The sequence below is a fragment of the Dermacentor andersoni genome, chromosome 7 (assembly GCF_023375885.2).
Source record: "Dermacentor andersoni chromosome 7, qqDerAnde1_hic_scaffold, whole genome shotgun sequence".
NCBI classification, from domain to species: domain Eukaryota; kingdom Metazoa; phylum Arthropoda; class Arachnida; order Ixodida; family Ixodidae; genus Dermacentor; species Dermacentor andersoni.
Genome location: NC_092820.1, coordinates 62375700 through 62392918, shown reverse-complemented (window position 1 = coordinate 62392918; position 17219 = coordinate 62375700). Strand labels below are relative to the sequence as shown.

At 46.8% G+C, this 17219-nt stretch overlaps 1 long non-coding RNA gene across 1 annotated transcript; it reads left to right on the top strand.

Annotated features, from left to right (window-relative positions):
* Window positions 1-227: 227 nt before the first annotated feature.
* LOC129385497 (uncharacterized) lies at window positions 228-5246 on the top strand. Its single transcript, XR_008613003.2, has 3 exons — window positions 228-300; window positions 1915-1982; window positions 4917-5246. It is a non-coding gene; the product is annotated as an uncharacterized lncRNA (long non-coding RNA).
* Window positions 5247-17219: the final 11973 nt, after the last annotated feature.

Here is a 17219-nt window from a genome sequence, read left to right as displayed (position 1 = left end):
TTATTGCTCCTTGAAACTTTTAGAACCTTGTCAGCTGCAGACTTTGGGATATTGCCCTTTGCAACTTGTGACTATAGAAGTGACATCCGTTGCCATCAGCCGTACTTCACCTCTTCCGGTCATAAAGCGTGACCTCAGTGGATCACATGGCCTACGCCTGTCAACGCTAACTTGAGGTATTTGATTCGTGGGGAATTTAGGCTTGCTATTTGTTAATATTTTTTTCAGGAAGGTAGAAACTTGAAATAAGAGCGATATAAGGTGTGCTGAACCATTCTCCTGCACACGACTGTACCAAAAGTAAGTTGACGGCGCACAACATGCAATTCAACATAGCATTTTTCGAGTTATTTTAAATTTCCTTGCGCGCTTTGAGAAAACGTCGACTATCGTTGTAGGTCTTTGCTAGCATGCAACATAGGCGATGTTCGATTCCAGAGAGCTATTCAAAAACATCGCGCCATGCTAAATATTTAGAACTTGATGGTCAGTATTTAATGAAATACTGCTCAGACACGCAGTTGCCTGTTCTTCAGTTTCGGTAACTTTTTATAAATGAATTGAATGGTAGGGACAAATCCTGGCTCTTTATTGTAACATATTTTTGCTTCAGCATTTCAGTACACTTTAACTCCAGTCACACCGAAGTGCTTATTTGTTCCGGCTAATCCATAATACCGTTTTCATCTTATGTAATCCTCTCAGTGCCCTAAGCATACAGAAGAAAAGGTCGCGCAAGATGTGGCAAAGTTGAAATCTGGTGGTCGGCCAACGTAATCCGGCCTTGTTTTTCTTCCGCAAGGCTTGAATGCCAGCTTACACACTGACCTACTTTCGTGCAGTAAAATGTGTTGTGTGCGTACAGGTAAACACTGGAAGGCTTGGATGGAGATATAGCGTGCATTATAAATTGTTCGGCACTAACTGTATGAAAGCGTGTTTTTTTACCTCCATTACCTCATTCTTAGCGAAGGAACCTAGGCAATTTTTCATATACGTAAGGACCAAGGCATGATCAGGTCGTTCAGTATTCATTAAAGAAGAGCCTGTAGTTCGTGTTATGACCAAGACACTTTACTATATATATATATATATATATACATATACAAGGTAATGTTCAAATCAACGTTCCTTACTTATAAGTGTGCGATTTGTAAAGTCTCCGCTTATAAAGGCCTAGTCTAAAATCCAGCTAGACTAACACGGGATGTGAGTCATGTATTCAATTATTTACATGGTGGCACAAAGCTACCAAGGCAATCCATGCGGCTTTCTCAGATAGAAAGCCCAGCAGTTGAAGAAAAATTTGTCCTGGTACCGTGACGGGACCCCTGGCCAACGCAATTCCGGGGCAGTCGATCTACAATCTTAGCTGCACATCCGGCTAGCTGATCACAAGGAGAGAGCAAATTATTCCGCAACTTGAGGCACAGGGACCCCGCATGTGCTAGATTAGGTCTGCGGGAAGCCGCAGTGGGGAAGAATGTTAATGAAAGAAAATTGTCATCCAAATTAATGTAGCCCGCAAGTATGAACAGAGAACACCCATACGCCTTCCTAAGAAAACCTTGCATCTTCGTGTTCCTGTGCTTGAAGTTGGTAATTTTACCTTCCCTCTGTAATTAGATAGCCTGCTCCTTCGCTCTGATGGTGGAGGGATCGCCCTAGAAAGATGTTGGTTATACGACCCGGACGAATTACTCTTCCACTGCTAGTGTTTGTTTGCGAAAGACCGGCATGTGTTTCTTTTGTAGCCTGTTGGTACAGTAGGGCGGATGACAATTTTCTCTTTCCCAAGTCTTGCTCCTCCTTGCGAGCTTCGGTAGAACTGATTTGTTATCTGCTGCCGGTTACGTATACGTAGACCGACGTATAAATGATTCAACGTAACCCCTTTTCTGTACGCTCTTTCAGAAACTTCGATATCATGAAGGCAGCCGTGGCTTTCGCGCTTATTGCCATTTGCACTCTCCTTATGATGGGTAAGTTTGAAAATGAAGTGCTTGCAAAACATTCACATGATGAATAAATATAGCGACATTGGATAAACGAAGCGACCGCCATAATATTAGTGTAATATTACGCACAGAATTAGAAGAAAAGCAGAAGGGTGGATCTAAATATTAATCTGCAGAAAACTAAAGTAATGTTTAACAGTCTCGGAAGAGAACAGCAGTTTACGATAGGTAGCGAGGCACTGGAAGTCGTAAGGGAATACATCTACTTAGGGCGGATCCGGAAATTGACACGGAAATAATCAGAAGAATAAGAATGGGCAGGGGTGCGTTTGGCAGGCATTCTCCGATCATGAACAGCAGGTTGCCATTATCCCTCAAGAGAAAAGTGTATAATAGCTGTGTCTTACCAGTACTCACCTACGGGGCAGAAACCTGGATGCTTACGAAAAGGGTTCTACATAAATTGAGGACGACGCAACGAGCTTTGGAAAAAAGAATGATAGCTGTAACGTTAAGGGATAAGAAAAGAGCACATTGGGTGAGGGAACAAACGCGAGTTAATCACACCTTAGTGGAAATCAAGAAAAGGAAATGGTCATGGGCAGGACATCTAATGAGGAGGGAAGATAACCGATGGTCATTAAGGGTTACGGACTGGATTCCGAGGGAAGGGAAGCGTAGCAGGGGGCGGCAGAAAGTTAGGTGGGCGCATGAGATAAAGAAGTTTGCAGGGACGACATGGCCACAATAAGTATATGACCGGGGTTGTTGGAGAAGTATGCGAGAGGCCTTTGCCCTGCAGTGGGCGTAACCAGGCTGACCATAATGATGATGACGCACAGAATACATCGCGCTTTTTTTGTTCACTTCTCCGAATACTTTAGCGAGAAACATCGTTGTCCTTGCTATAAGATAGCGCAGCGTTTTGCATTGCGCGGCTCAATGTTAGCAGCATTTGAAGGAGGGAGTTTCATCACGAATAGGACCTAGCGCCCTCTAAGGATACCGCGTTGGCAGGCCATGACATGATACAGAAATCACCGGTAAATCTACTTTTCTGGCACTCTGTCGGTGTATCTGATGTCAAAGCAACGTAAAACAATATTTTACGTTTGTAGAGAAACTAGGAGAAAGGCATGCCAGCGCTACAACAATGCAAGTGCATGTATATGCTAGATAGGTTGTTAGGACATGTGCTATATACAACTCGTAGCTTAGAAAATAACTTTTGGTACCAAGGTACTATTTACTTCATGAAATGTTATAAAATACAGCATCTCATTTCTTTGCTTATCTTCGGAAGGAGAACAACAATTCGCTTTTACGGCTGTGTATGGAAGAAATGCAAATTGAAATACAATGGGCACCTTGCACTGTGTGCAGCTTTCGCGTTCTGGATAAAGTTACGGAGAAATTATCTATGCGGTACCCCATACCATCGTGAACGAAAAGTGCTACACGAAGCATCATCGTCATCATCATCAGCCTATCTTATGTGTAGGACGAAGGCCTCTCCCTGTGATTTCCAATTACCCCATTCCTGCACCAGCCGATTACAACTAGCACCTGCGAATTTCCTAATTTCGTCACACCATCTAGTCTGCTGCCTTCTTCTACTGAGCTTCCCTTCTCTTGGTACCCATTCTGTCACCCTAATGGTCAAACGGTTATCTAATCTGCGCAATAGAGGACCTGCCCAGCGCCATTTATTTCTCTTAATATGAATTAGAATATTTTTATACGCGTTTGCTCTCTGGTACAAACTGCTATCTTTTTGTCTCTTAAAGTTATGCCTAGCATTCTTCGTTCCATCGCTCTTTGCGTGGTCCTTGTCGTCAAGCTTCTTTGTCAGTCTCCAAGTATCTACCCCATATGTCAGCACAGGTAAAATTCAGCGATTGTATACCTTCCTTTTCAATGATAACGGTAAGCTTCCAGTCAGGAGCTCATGATGTCTGCCGTACGCAATCCAAGCCATTTTTATTCTTCTGTGAATTTTCCTCTCATGGTCAGGGTTCCCTGTGATTAGTTTACCTAGGCAAACGTACTCCTTCACAGACTCTAGAGGCTGACTTGCGATGCTGTTTCCTTGCCCGGGAGTTCACCATTATCTTTGTCTTCTGCATAATAATTTTCAACCCCAGTCTTACATCTCCCAGTTAAGGTCCTCAAGCATCTTTTGTAACTCGTCTACAGTGTTGCTGAATAGAAGAATGTCATCGGCAAACCGAAGGTACTTGAAGTATTCGCCGTCGATCCTTACTCCTAAACCTTCCCAGTTTAATAGCTTAAATACTTCTGCCATTAATGCACGAGAAGAATTGAATGAAGGCCTAGTGAAATTCTTAAAATTATGTCTGCAGTGCGAGCAGGAAAAACTTTCGCATCACTGAGGCTGCTGGTTTGTCTCATGTCAAACACACTCGTGTTAATAGGAATAAAAAGTTCCACTATAGGTGAAAGTGACATCGACTGCACTTGCGCTGAGAGACCCCCTGTTGAAAACCTGCTTATTGACTCTGACCACCTCCGGTGTGTTTGAATATCTGAAACAAAAGTTCGATAGCCATACATATGAAATAATATCTCATTCATTTTAGTGTAGTCTGTACTCATCTCCTAAAGTGTACTTGCCACAAAACGTGGTCAAAAAGAACAGCTTATTTTGTGCCCATAAGCAATTTGATCTTACCACTCGATGCTTGAGTCTTAGCTATACGACAAAACAGCGCCATTAATGGTGCAAATATTGTCGCTCTGTAGCTGAATGGCGGATGTACAAGGTTAATAATTATGTCCCGTTCTTTCTCAAACTCTCTTTGACTGACTCGGCATTTGTCACATATAGGGATCCAGCAAGCCTTTTTTTAATGGTGTCGGAACCTGGCCAGTGAAGGAGATATTTGAAAGCCAATGGGGCATGTTCATGCATTCTAACGTGTGCATTCCTCTTTGCAGGGATGAATGCGGCTATCGCTCACGATTCGGAGGCAAGAGCCATGGGTTCTGAAAACGATGAGCGCGCTGATACTGCTCATCAAGTGTCAGGGAGACAGCTCAGCCCCGGTTGCTTGGCATCTCTCTGTGGATAGAACTTCCAAGGACAGCGATTCGTTTGAAATTGTTCCCTGCAGAAAAAACGTGTCCAAGGCGCCTTTGTGGGGAAGAGATGTTTAGCAATAACATTTTCTGAAGTTGAATAATTCGCTTCATGGTTCTGCAGGGATGCTTCATCGCGGTGTTGCATGTACTGACAATAATAAAATAAAGCGTTTGGCAAGAGTGAAATGACACATGATGAGCGGAAAAGCAGAAAGCTGCGGTTGATACGCTGCCGAGTCAAATGGCCGGAGCATGTCGGTGGGTCCGCTTGGGCATCTTTCTCGTTTTGAAGCCAAGCTGACTCGGAATTGCCCCGCCCATTCCAGCGATTTCTCTTGAGACGCAAATTTTAGCGTCGAGCGGGAAATGATGGGCGCCCTCGACTACGCCTTCTACGTCTCCGAGTATTTGGGTGCCGACGGTGATGCTCAGAATGGAGCGAGTACATTCAAGCCACCGTAAATCACTGCTGAAAATCAGGGGGCGCCCGCCCCGATCCTCCATGTTTATTGCGATAGCAATTATATGGACACTCCAGGCGCACTTGTCGTCGCGGTCGTCTTTGTCGTGATGTCCCGTAAAGTCAAAAAGCGATACACTGTTGCCCTGCGCTGTATGCTGCATCTGCGAGTGAAAGCGTGCGAGTGAAAGCGTGCGAGTGTTAGCCGCTGATGCCGGATCAGTGTTGCGTGCGGAAGGGATGAAAATGGGAGGAACCGCACCATCTTCTGTCGTTCGCAAGTACCAGGGGGGAAGGGTGCGCATTCCTTCGGCAACCGCGTGCGTTCGCGCGGCCTTTGTATAGAAAATGATCTGCTTTCAGGGCAGAGCCTGGGTGGGCCGAGGCCTGGTAGCTTTGCGTGTGCTGTGTTCTCACACAGGACGAATGTCACTTCACTCGCTGCTGGTTCCGCACTTCATCACGCCAGCGCTTTGACACGAGTGACCGCGGTCATCGAGTGTGATGTGTGCATATTTGCCTTTGCGTGCTGACACCCTGCTTCTTATTTTATTTAGTAACCGAGTGCGTACAAGTTTATATGGCCGGTTACTAGTAGTGCTTTGTGCGGTGGAATTATAGCTCTCCAACTTTTTCGGTAATTGATTAATCATGATTAATGGTTTGATTGGCGTGAGCTAAAACTAGAAACTAAGTATTGTACTACTGCATGTATTTCCCCGAAGCACATATGATGGTCGCCTCTTTTGTTCGAGTAAGATTCTTGGCACAGCATAGTGTTTCATGAGGCACCTGAGCGCGAAGCTAGCGCTTGTGAATTAGTGAAGCTTCACCTTGTCTTCGCTATGATACCGGTGAATTTCCATTCGTTTAGTTACAAACTATGAGTAGTGTGTTATTTCAAACAGGCATGCATTTTGTCCACTTTTGTAAGTAAGCAGGCGTGAAACCATAAAATATATTGTACCCCGCAGTGGCACTTGATATGCTGCGACACCGTGTATCTACCCGAGCACATGAGGGTGGACGCCTCCCGCGTGTAGCCGTGCGCGGCTAAGCCGTGTCAAAGGTAAGGGGGGTCCTGGAGGTTCAGCTGATGCCGGATGCTCGGAGCTTTTACGCCCCCAGGCAGAGCGAACATACATTTCGGCCTCGCCTAACATAGATGGCGCTTCCAGACAGCCCCCCCTGCAGGAAATCGGCAGTCGCCTTTTCTTGTCCTTATCTTCCATCCTAATCTTCCTCCATCACTTTAATTCTTTCCTGTCTTTTCTCTTCCATTCACGTCCAACATTCCTTGCGAGAAGGGTTAACTTTGTGTGTTATAACCGCTTTTGGTCATCCGTATTTGGTTTTGGCGGGAACGTGCCACTGGCCTTTGTGGGACCTGTGTTCACTGGTGGTACAGCATCGACGTGTTGGGCTCCTTGATTGGTGGCTTGCGTACCTGCTGAAAGAAGATCATTTTCATGGCTTGCCCTTTCTCTGCGTTACACAGCGTACAATCAGACACGCAGTGCGAGCCATCTCTCCCATCAGCATTTCAGACTCCCTGGCAGGCACAATAGTAGCCGGCTACAAAGCTACTAACCTGGCTAGCGGTGACGTTCTTCTTGAACTCCGAGATATGAAACAACATAAGAAACAGCATAACCTAGTGTCCAGTGAAGGTTTTCCTATCATTGTGATCCCGCACCTCACCATGCACACCAATCGTTGTGTAATTTCGGATGATGATTTGATGGAGCTAAGTGTGACTGTACTATCAGAGGGCCGAAGTGACTAAAATGTCATCAGTGCGAAAAGAATTATGATGACGCGTGACGCATAAGAAATGGTTGGGCGGTACTTCTTCCAGGACCCTTCTTCCAGGATGGGCAGAAGCGCCCATCCTGGAAAAAGGTACAGCGGAATCATTACATTAGAAGTGAAGAAGATTATATCGTTCCAAGAGGCACGAAGGCGCGTATCGTGCCTTCTAAAGTACACCTTCGACGAAGGGACGCGGCAGTGGACAGCGCTACAACAGCTTCCAGCGGCTGTCCTGCCCGCACGAAGCGAGGTGATGCCGACGCCTTTCGCCATCCCCTAACACTCCCCCCCTCCCCCATTGGCTGCAGCCAGCCCTGCACCGCCATACCATGAGGGGGCATCGAATTCCAGGCTGGTGGCTTCCTGGGTCTCGTCTCCTGTGGCGAGAGCTTGAAGGCGAACGCACCGATCGAAGGAGCGAGTGTCCAGCGCCGCGGAAGAGGCGATGGGCACGTTTTCCAGCCAGACAGTGTGGCAAGGGCTTAAGTAACGGGGGGAGTGTCTCGACCGCTCCGGACAGGAGAAACTCCGCATCACAGGGCCCAAAATGGGCTCTGTACATCAAGTTGTATTTCGTACTTTAGACACACAGCACACATTTTTTTTACAGCAGACCGGGATGGATGGATGGATGGATGGATGGATGGATGGATGGATGGATGAATGGATGGATGGATGGATGGATGGATGGATGGATGGATGGATGGATGGATGGATGGATGGATGGATGGATGGATGGATGGATGGATGGATGGGTGTTATGAGAGTCCCGTTTGGAACGGGGCAGTGGGTGGCGCCACGAACCTCTTGCTGTTGTAGTGCCTAATATCCTACCACGGTTAAAAACGAGAAAGTAAAAGAAAAAAACCGTGATGCATTCTCACAACCAAATTTTCTGACCCCCTAGCGTAAATTTTGCTTTTGTAAGTCTCTGTTTCTCGTTGTTTTCCTACTTTTCTTTCCCCAATCGTCAAAGCGCCTCTTACTAAACTATATTGCGGACTTGATTACTTTCTCCCTGTTCTCGCTGAACCCAAGGGCTGCAAGGAGGCCAGTGGTGCCTAAATCGACCTCTGGGCAGATATCTTCACATTCTAATAAAACATGCTCCATCGTTTCCCTAGCTTCACCGCAGGAAGCATATGCTTCTTGTTCCTTCTTATATCTCGCTTTATAGGTGCGTGTTCTAACGCCTCCTCATCTCGCTTGGAAAGTTTTGAGCTTCCCTTTGAGTTATCATAAATTGTTTCTTTCCCAATTTCGTTATTTCTTCTTAAGTAGTTACTCATCGTAGGTTCCTTTTCCATTGCCGCCACACATGACATTCTTTCGGCTTCTCTGACTTTCCGCTCTACGTTTTTTGTTGCTTTGTTGCTCACCGTACAGGCCGCATACTTGCTCGTAAGTTTCGTAGTTCTTTTTCTCGACTGTGAATCAATGCTTTTCTGGTACAAATACCTCAACACCCGCAGGGGCGTCTGCGTCGGCAGGCGTTTACGTCAGCAGCGAGCTTACGAGGGTTGGACCCTCCCGTGTCTAACCATGTGTGGCTTAGCCGTGTCTGGAGAAAAGGAGATCCTGGGGGTTGAGTCGATGCCGGGTATTTGGACCTTTACGGCCCCTCGGCGGAAGCATCACGCCTCTTTGGCCTCGGCTTCACGTAGACGGCACCCCCGGACTGACCCACCCGGGGAAATGGGTAGTTGTCTTTTCCTGTCCCCCTGTCCAATCTGCGTCTTTCTCTCTCCCTTTCAATCTTTCCTGCCTTCTCCAACTTCTATTTACTTCCGACATTCCTGGCAGCGAGGGTTAACTTTGTGTGGGTGGCCAACCTTGGGTACTCCAGATTGGGTTATATTAGCACCGTACAACTCGTGAGGGCTTGTGTTACTCGAAGGATCTGCTCCGTCCCCATGTTGGGCTCGGTGGTGGGCGGTTGGCGCTACTGCCGAACTGAAGATCCGTACATTATGGCTTATAATAAACCGATTTCCCTTGATCGCCCTCTAAAGAGAGGACGCAGCGATGCAACCTTTCAATTTTTTTTTAGGAGCACTAAGGAACACTTGCCTAATTATCATGTAGTCCACAGTGAACACAACACGAGCGTGCATAAATTCTCTCCCTTCTTGGTGGCGAAATGCCTCGCAAACACGACAGGAGCGGGCTACAAAGCCACAAAGATGTCCAATGGAGACCTGCTCCTGGAAATGAAGGGTAAAACCCAATCTGATAAAACGAATGACTTGAAATGCATTGGCGAAGTAGCTTATTTTGTTATAGCGCAAGCTTGACAAGGACAACACAAGGCACATCTGACACACACAGCGCTAACTTTCGACAACAGATTTATTTCTCGTTCTCGTCGCTTTATATACAGCCTCGAACCGTCATACAGCACGTGTAAAAAAAATTTACACGTGCTGTATGACGCCTCGAGGGTGTAATATAGTGACGAGAACGAGAAATAAATCTGGAGTCTGCAACTTCAATATCATGTGCAGCCCATGGCCCAAACTTTTCTAACTCTAAAACCTTACATAACCACAGTAGCATCTTTACAGCGGAAGCGTACGGTATTCTTATCACTGTTGAGTCCATAGTGCGGCACAACATACAAAAGTCTATATTATACACAGATTCTTTAAGCGATGTCACAGCCCTGTCCTGTGGAAAAGCAAGCCGAAACCCTGTATTAAACAAGCTCCTTAAACACATTCAGGTAGCGTATAGCGAAAACCTTGCTCTTGTTGGATGCTAGGTTCCAGGCCACTCTAGGATAGCAGGCAATGAAATGGCGGACAAAAATGCTGGACAAGCGGCTCATCGGGATACAATTGATGTAAGCTGGATGCCTGGTGCAGGCATGAAACCTGCGGTACCAAAGGCGCTCCGTAATTATTGGCAAGCTGAATGGGACAAGGAAGTTGAAAATAAGCTGCACCTGCTTAAACCGCAGTTAACCAGATATTTCCCACTGAAGCTTGATAGACTCACCGAAGTCACCCTGGCACGACTCCGAATAGGACACACTTATGGCAAACACTTATGGGTGCGTTTGGTAGGCATTCTCAGATCATGAACAGCAGGTTGCCATTATCCCTCAAGAGAAAAGTGTACAACAGCTGTGCCTTACCAGTACTCACTTACGGGGCAGACACCTGGAGGCTTACGAAAAGTCATCATCATCATCATCATCATCATCAGCCTGATTACGCCCACTGCAGGGCAAAGGCCTCTCCCATACTTCTCCAACTACCCCGGTCATGTACTAATTGTGGCCATGTTGACCCTCCAAACTTCCTAATCTCATCTGCCCACCTAACTTTCTGTCGCCCCCTGCTACGCTTCCCTTCCCTCGGAATCCAGTCCGTAACCCTTAATGACCATCGGTTATCTTCCCTCCTCATTACATGTCCTGCCCATGCCCATTTCTTTTTCTTGATTTCAACTAAGATGTCATTAACGCGCGTTTGTTCCCTCACCCAATCTGCTCTTTTCTTATCCCTTAACGTTACACCTATCATTTTTCTTTCCATAGCTCGTTGCGTCGTCCTCAATTTAAGTAGAACCCTTTTCGTAAGCCTCCAGGTTTCTGCCCCGTACGTGAGTACTGGTAAGACACAGCTGTTATACACTTTTCTCTTGAGGGATAATGGCAACCTGCTGTTCATGATCTGCGAATGCCTGCCAAACGCACCCCAGCCCATTCTTATTCTTCTGATTATTTCACTCTCATGATCTGGATCAGCAGTCACTACCTGTCCTAAGTAGATGTATTCTCTTATCACTTCCAGTGCCTCGCTACCTATCGTAAACTGCTGTTCCCTTCCGAGACTGTTAAACATTACTTTAGTTTTCTGCAGATTCATTTTTAGTCCCACCCTTCTGCTCTGCCTCTCCAGATCAGTGAGCATGCATTGCAGTTGGTCCCCTGAGTTACTAAGCAAGGCAATATCATCAGCGAAGCGCAAGTTACTAAGGTATTCTCCATTTACTCTTATCCCCAATTCTTCCCAATCCAGGTCTCTGAATACCTCCTGTAAACACGCTGTGAATAGCATTGGAGAGATCGTATCTCCCTGCCTGACGCCTTTCTTTATTGGGATTTTGTTGCTTTCTTTATGGAGGAGTACAGTGGCTGTGGAGCCGCTATAGATATCTTTCAGTATTTTTACATACGGCTCGTCTACACCCTGATTCCGCAATGCCTCCATGACTGCTGAGGTTTCGACTGAATCAAACGCTTTCTCGTAATCAATGAAAGCTATATATAATGGTTGGTTATATTCCGCACATTTCTCTATCACCTGATTGATAGTGTGAATATGATCTATTGTTGAGTAGCCTTTACGGAATCCTGCCTGGTCCTTTGGTTGACGGAAGTCTAAGGTGTTCCGGATTCTATTTGCAATTACCTTAGTAAATACTTTGTAGGCAACGGACAATAAGCTGATCGGTCTATAATTTTTCAAGTCTTTGGCGTCGCCTTTCTTATGGATTAGGATTATGTTAGCGTTCTTCCAAGATTCCGGTACGCTCGAGGTCTTGAGGCATTGCGTATAGAGGGTGGCCAGTTTTTCTAGAACAATCTGCCCACCATCCTTCAGCAAATCTGCTGTTACCTGATCCTCCCCAGCTGCCTTCCCCCTTTGCATAGCTCCCAAGGCTTTCTTTACTTCTTCCGGCGTTACTTCTGGGATATCGAATTCCTCTAGATTATTCTCTCTTCCATTATCATCGTGGGTGCCACTCGTACTGTATAAATCTCTATAGAACTCCTCAGCCACTTGAGCTATCTCATCCATATTAGTAATGATATTGCCGGCTTTGTCTCTTAGCGCATACATCTGATTCTTGCCAATTCCTAGTTTCTTCTTCACTGCTTTTAGGCTTCCTCCGTTCCTGAGAGCTTGTTCAATTCTATCCATGTTATACTTCCTTATGTCAGCTGTCTTACGCTTGTTGATTAACTTCGAAAGTTCTGCCAGTTCTATTCTAGCTGTAGGGTTAGAGGCTTTCATACATTGGCGTTTCTTGATCAGATCTTTCGTCTCCTGCGATAGCTTACTGGTATCCTGTCTAACGGAGTTACCACCGACTTCTATTGCACACTCCTTAATGATGCCCACAAGATTGTCGTTCATTGCTTCAACACTAAGATCCTCTTCGTGGCTTAAAGCCGAATACCTGTTCTGTAGCTTGATCTGGAATTCCTCTATTTTCCCTCTTAGCGCTAACTCATTGATCGGCTTCTTATGTACCAGTTTCCTCCGTTCCCTCCTCAGGTCTAGGCTAATTCGAGTTCTTACCATCCTGTGGTCACTGCAGCGCACCTTACCGAGCACGTCCACATCTTGTATGATGCCAGGGTTAGCGCAGAGTATGAAATCTATTTCATTTCTAGTCTCGCCGTTCGGGCTCCTCCATGTCCACTTTCGGTTATTCCGCTTGCGGAAGAAGGTATTCATTATCCTCATATTATTCTGTTCGGCAAACTCTACTAATACCTCCCCCCTGCTATTCCTAGTGCCTATGCCATATTCCCCCACTGCCTTGTCTCCAGCATGCTTCTTGCCTACCTTGGCATTGAAATCGCCCATCAGTATAGTGTATTTTGTTTTCACTCTACCCATCGCCGATTCCACGTCTTCGTAGAAGCTTTCGACTTCCTGGTCATCATGACTGGATGTAGGGGCGTAGACCTGTACAACCTTCATTTTGTACCTCTTATTAAGTTTCACAACAAGACATGCCACCCTCTCGTTAATGCTATAGAATTCCTGTATGTTACCAGCTATATTCTTATTAATCAGGAATCCGACTCCTAGTTCTCGTCTCTCCGCTAAGCCCCGGTAGCACAGGACGTGCCCGCTCCTTAACACTGTATATGCTTCTTTTGGCCTCCTAACTTCACTGAGCCCTATTATATCCCATTTACTGCCCTCTAGTTCTTCCAATAGCACTGCTAGACTCGCCTCACTAGATAATGTTACGAAAAGTGTTCGACTTAAATTGAGGACGACGCAACGAGCTATGGAAAGCAGAGTAATGGGTGTAACGTTAAGGGATAAGAATAGAGCAGATTGGGTGAGGGAACAAACACGAGTTAATGACATCTTAGTTGAAATCAAGAAAAAGAAATGGGCATGGGCAGGACATGAATGAGGAGGGAAGATAACCGATGGTCATTAAGGGTTACGGACTGAATTCCAAGGAAAGGGAAGCGTAGCAGGGCCACAATTAGTACATGACCGGGGTAGGTGGAGAAGTATGGGAGAGGCCTTTGCCCTGCAGTGGGCGTAACCAGGCTGATGACGATGAAGAAGAAGATGATGATGATAATAATTATTATCGTTATTATTATTATTATTATTATTATTATTATTATTATTATTATTATTATTATTATTATTATTATTATTATTATTATTATGCCGCACACAATAACTCTTGACTGCAACTGACCCACCGACGTGCACATGCTGCGATGAGAACCTAACCGTCCTACATGTCCTCATTCAATGTCCTGAGCTTCACCGAGAGCGAGTGGCTCATATTACGGAACTCTACTCACACCATATACCCCACTCTCGATGTTGTTATCAGAGGATTCACTTATTAACTTTAAAAGAATGCTTAATTATCTTGCACAAGTTAACTTTCTAGACGTCGTCTCGTTCCATCCTAACCATCAGATTGTGCCTCACACGTGAGGTACAGTCTGATGCACAAAAGTATGTCTGAGTTCTCGCACGTCTTGCGTAAGCAAGAATTGTACTGCAAGGGACTCGGACAATCCGCAATAATTTAACACGTGTACCTGCAGCCAATTAATTTAAGGCCTTATATTTATTTTAGTAATTATATTAGAAACGAGGCACTAATATCTATAGATCTAACGTGTAGGCCTCTATGCAGCCTTTATTTTAAGTCATAGTCCTAAACTCACAATTTTGCCAAATCAAAACACATGTCCTCGCGCTCTTTGGCATTAGATGCCGTTCGCTAATAAACGACGATCATCATCATCACAAATACCTCAACACTCTCCCAGCAATTCACTTTCTTCTATATTCCTCAGTCGTTCTTCCTAGGTATTTCCTGGCCCTGTATTGCCACTGCTTCACTGTTTTCATTGAATACCGTAACACCTGATTTTCTAACGCTAAATTTCAAAACCTAAATTCTCGCCTTCCTGTCCACAGATATAGCCAGACGTTCCAAATCATTTTGCTTGTTAGCTAGCAACACAATGTCGTCCGCATAAAATAAATCTGAAAGCTGCTATTGTAATACTGTACCCGCCTGTTAGTATGAGAGGTGAAACCCGATATTACTTCCTTCTAGCGCCCTCTCCATCCTCACCATGTAAATCATAAACAGCAGTGGGGAAAAAGGGCACCCCTGCCTCACTCCCTTGTTGGTGTCAACTTTCTCCTCGCTCATCATTCCTTCCCATTCAACGCAAATGTTATTTTCTAGGTAAATATCTCTCAAAAGCTCTATACAATCGTCGCCTAAGCCTTCTGCTTCCAGAATATCCCACAAAATTTTGCGGCCTCCGTTGTTATACACTCGCGTTCGGGCGCCTCTAGCGCCGCGTACGCGAAGTACGACAAGCCGCCATGCTTAGGTCGCCGCAGCACACGACGCAGCCAGCGACTGTCGGTGCGCGACGTTTCGCTAGCGCGGCAGGCTGTGTGTGTGTGTGAACACTTTTATTGGGATGAGGTCCGCAGGCTCGACGTCTTAAGTCAAGGCGGGCCGCTCCCACGTTGTCACTGTCAGCCCCAGCCTTTCAGCGACATCATGGGCCCTCTGAACTGCCCTTAGTTGGCCCTGAAACAATGGGCTTTGAATCCTTTTCTCCCACTGTGCCCATTCTTCAACGAGGTTGGGGAGAGTCGCGGGACACCCCGCCAGCATATGTCTGATTCCAATGATGCCATTACAATCGTTGCAGTTTCGGTTTTGCGTCTTTACATCAGGGCACCGCTCAGCGCCAAACGCTGTAAGTGCCTCCTGTAAGTTGCCTCCTCAGAAATAAACATTGATTCTTCGTCTGGTCCCCGACTGGAGCAGTCCGGCTCTTGCTTGCGGCGCTGCGGGCCCAGGCCGTTAGGCCTCATGCCGTAAACCTTCCGTCCGGCCGCCCCGTCGAAGCTACAACAAACTGGCGACGAGGTAAACCGCTCACTTTACTTTTACGGCCCCTTGCCTTTCTACTTCTGCTGCTCCCCTCCTTCCGGCATGCACGACGCTACGTCCACTTCGACGTCGTCCACCGCAACTCCCCCGCCTTTGTTCTCCGTGCCCAGCATGGCGTTCGCACCACCCATGCCGCCTTTCCTTGCATTACCCGGTACTGTTTCGGTACCGTGGCTCACATGTAAACGTTCTTTTTGCACGTTTCTTCAGGCGACCGGATGCGAAGCATTACAAGACGATAGGAAGAAGGCCATTTTACTGAGCAACTTAGGCTTCGAGGGGCAGCGTCTCTACTATGACCTCGCGTCGCAAACGGACCAGACGGCCGCTACGTTCGAAGACATTCTTCGCATCTTCGACCAGCACTACGAAGAAAGCTCAAATCCCCTGGTGCACCGCATTATCTTCCGGGACAGGAAGCAACTACCTGAGGAAACCTTCCAGGACTTCGTCACCGCGCTACAAAGGCTAGCGCCTGCTTGTGCGTTCGGCGCTTGGCACGACGAGTCTCTTCGCGACCAAATTCTCCAAGGCGTCGCATCAAAAAGAGTACGAGAACGGCTACTATACGAAGGATCGTCCCTCACGCTCAAGAAAGCCGAGGAAATCGGACGAAGCGTGGAGCAAGTTGACAAGGAACTTGAAGTCTTCAGCAACTCGTCTATTCAGCGCGTCTCGACGCAACGCCAAGATGGCGTCGCCAGCCATCTCCTTCCTCGCCCGGGCGCGCAAGATGGCGGGCACCGCCCCCCTTCTCCCTCGACCCGGCGTCTTGAAGATGGCGATCAACGGCGTGGCGGGCAGTCGCATCGAGCGGCCGGCCAACGTGACGTCCGGCCCGAACTCTGCGAAGCCACTGGAGAACTCGCACCCCATTGTTACTGATGTGGTTCACCTCGCCACATCGCATCCGATCCAGCCTGTCCGGCAAAGCAGGTTACCTGCCGTGCGTGCGGAAAAGTGGGACATTACGCTTCGGTTTGCCGTTCGAGGAACCGAACGCAGCGACAGCTTCCTGCTCGAACGCAGCTTGTTTCCGTTACCGCTGATACAGAATCAGCCTCTACAGTCCCGTTTGTGCTTACAATTGAAGCACCGAATTTCCGTCCGGCAACAATTCGCGCCGAAGTCCTCATTGCGAATACTACACTCAGGTTGCTCGTGGACACAAGAGCTACAGTGTCGCTGATGAACAGCTCCCTATACGAAGAACATTTCAAGGTTTTTCCATTATCTCCTTCGAGTCTTCGACTCAAGAATTATTCGCAGCAAGAAATTCTGCATTCAGGACGTTTCTCCGTGCTCGTCAAGTATCGCAACAACGCTGCAGTAGTGACATTTCACGTCACGAACCAAGGCACTTCTCTTCAGGGCTTAGATGCCATTCAAGCTTTGGGCATTGACATTCAAGGGTCTTCGCTCACATGTCAAGTATCAGGACTTCCAGCTGACCCAAGCGTTCAGCCTCCGTCTCTTCCACACAACGCTCCAACAGAGTTCGCCCATCTGTTCTCGGGACAATTGGGACTTGTAAAGGGCTTCGTCCACGACGTTCGTCTCCGACCTTCAATGCAACCAGTCTCAGCGAAACTGCGTCCTTTACCTCTGGTTCTCCGGGAGCAAGTCTCCGCCGAGCTGCAACGCCTGGAATCAGCTGATGTCATCGAACGAGTCAC